Source organism: Rhinoderma darwinii, chromosome 8 (genome assembly GCF_050947455.1).
Source record: "Rhinoderma darwinii isolate aRhiDar2 chromosome 8, aRhiDar2.hap1, whole genome shotgun sequence".
NCBI lineage: Eukaryota > Metazoa > Chordata > Amphibia > Anura > Rhinodermatidae > Rhinoderma > Rhinoderma darwinii.
This window is the reverse complement of record NC_134694.1, coordinates 100,683,849-100,687,010: the sequence shown is the minus strand read 5'-3', so window position 1 is coordinate 100,687,010 and position 3,162 is coordinate 100,683,849.

Below are 3,162 nucleotides of genomic sequence, written 5' to 3'. Positions count from 1 at the left end.
TGCCAGGCACAGATGTCCACCATAAAGTACAAGCCACAGATATGTCTTATAAGAACCTGAGGGACAATCATGTTTTAGGCTGGGCTTGTCTAGGAGACATGTAGCACTTGTGGCTGCATATCAGATGCAGCAACTGAATCAAAGAAAGTTTTTGTAAAAATTATACTGAGTAAAAGTATCCTTGAATGGCATGACATTTATGATTATTTCTCTTCTTGCAGTCCTCCTTAACATCTTCTGCTGGGTACATGATGACATTTATTACAATATACGCAATTACATGTACTGAAGTGGTCACATGAAGCTCTATCTGCTGTAGAACAGACTTCTACTCCATGCTGCACAGGCCTGTGTTATGTAATAGGAAAAATGAAAAAACTGCATTAGAAATCATGCAGCATCAAGGTGAGAACATACAAAGCAAGGGGGAAAAGGAACAAGAATTTTAGGGGCAATTTAGTAGGACTGGCGTTTCATACGCTAGTCTTAATAGAAAGAAAAACTGGAGTGAAGTATGACAAATGTATTAAGTGGCAAAAGCCCTTTTAATAAATGTGTTGCATCATTTGGCCAGGTTATGTGCCACAATTGTGGCGCAACAACCACGGCCATGCATCAAACACTCCCACCACGTTGCCCATAACATAAAAAACACATACCTTACCTCTCCTCTTCTCCCCTCTGGCTCGCTAATCACCCCAGTGCGGCTCACACAAGGACCTGACGCCGACCAGCGTCAGGGCTTTATATGCAATGCAGCACTTAAACGTCATCAGTGCTGCATTACATACAATGTCCTGACGCTGCCTGGCGTCATTGGAGTGATGAGAGAGCCGGAGGGGAGAAGAGGGGCAGAGAGGTAAGTATAATTTTATATTTTATTTATGTATTTAACTGTCCAATGGTGGAAGCGGAGGTTAGCCTAATCAAGGGGGCTAGGTGGCGGGAGCTGGCGTAGATTTCCACTATAATGTATGACAGCCTTCTGGCATACATTATAATAAATTTGTCGGCCCACGGTGGCCTTGCCTTCTTTCCCAGAGGCCACACGAAAGTCACAAAAGTGGTGAGGGTGGTGCAAAAAGTCAAAAAATTAAACCTTTGGGCCCTTTTGTGACTTTTCTATGCAGGAGAACTGGCATAGAAAAATTGATTAACTACCGCTTATGTGTTTTCTAGGAACTGTGGACAATATTGACCGTAAAAACGAAGTTAGTTGATCAGCACTTTCACAAAGAGCAATGCCTGCTTATGTATGGTTAATACGATCATTCCCGTGCATTTCCATCATGTCGGCAGCACATCTCCCTGTTTACCCAGGAAGATGCGCTGCCGACAACGATAATATTTTGTGCTGCCTAAACTATACGATCAGCCGATGAATGAGCGTTGCTCGTTCTTCGGCTGATCGTTGCCCTGTTTGCACGGAGCAATGATCGGGAACGAGCGTTCATATGAACGCACGTTTGACCGATCATTGGCCCGTGTAAAAATGCCTTTAGACTTTAGCATTGGTTCATTTTTGTAAAATGTTTTATCTCTGGGAAACTTACCTACATATGAAAGTATATTAGAGTAAAAAAGTCAGTCTCGGTGTGAATGAGAAACAACGGATGTGGCCTAATTTATTCAGAAACTCAAGCCAAGAAAAGAAATGACTGTAATATGTGGTAGTTACTCCACGGTCCGCAGAGTCTTCCCATGCATATGGTAAACTAATGAAATGAACGGTTCCTGAAGGAAACAGATTCTGTGTCTGTATGCATGAACTTGAGTATTTACCAGGACCTCCCAAATAAATGAATGAGAATTAGATAATCTTATTACTGTAAATACCTCATTTAGTCTGTGAAGATTCTCCGGACAGAAGAGAAATGAATCTGTGTACACATGAGGCTATCTACCCAGGGTGCCCAACATTCAAGCATATGTTTCTACAGGAAGTAGCGCCAGGACAAGCTGATTAATATGGCCTGTAACATATCAAAACAACTAAAGAAAAACACGTCACTTTTTATTTAAAAAATTATGCATCTCTGAATTATATTTTGACTTAAACCTATTTAAAAAATATAATAATAAACCTGTATAATAAGCCTATGCACAAAGATTGAGTAGAGCATTTCTCACTCTGGAGAGTGAGCGCATTGATTTTAATGTGAACTGTGTAATGCTTCATCACTCCTGTGGTGGCGCTGCAGGAGAATTGAACACTTCCTGCAGAATGCAGCTGATTTCTGGGGGCTCTAGAAGTGGAACTCCCTCTGACCAGCTTATAGTTGGAGGACCCCTCTGTCAAAAGTGGACAATACCATTAATACAATGGGAGGTCATCTTAAAAAAATCAATGGGCAAAAATGAACAACTAGAGAGACGATTGCACCAAAAACTGTAAATCCAACCTTATGCTACTGCAGCGGTTTCACTGTGCATATATATATATATATATATATATATATATATATATATATTATTATTTTTATTTTTTTGTTTTTGTTTTATTTTAATTATTATTAGTTTAATATTATTATTTTTTAGTTAGAAACAGGTTGGACGAAGAAAGAACAAAAACATTTCCAAAACAGATCTTCCGAGATCTGTTCTTGTGCTTGGCAAACTCGATTTGGTTGGAACACAGACCACGGGTATATAAAAAAGCCCGTACGTACGTACGTACGTACATACATACATACATACATACATACATACAGAGATTTTAATGTTTGCCATACTGTGGGAAGCAATGTAGCCAGCACGAAGTACTGTATATGGCAACTGTGTTCATCACAAGGTCCAGAGCACAAAAAGCAGAGGCAATGTTGCCTATCGAGTACAATCCTAGAGTGCCGGTGCCATGCGTAGTTGATGAATGACGCTAGAACTTTAATTATACACATAGTTGTATACGTACATTTATCCAATTGACTTATTTTGCAAAAAACTTTCTGAAGTTTATCATAATGGATGGTGACCGTCCCTATAGAAACATCAAACATTGACTCCACGACTGCCTCCCGCATACAGTTCTCACTGCATTGAGCACTCTATTTCTCTTGTGACAGGCAATTAGTTTTTTTGAAAAGCCCTCTGTGCTTATCATAGTATTGGGACTGTCCTGCCCCCCTTGTTATACCTCATTGGCTGTGGCCACACACATCAGAT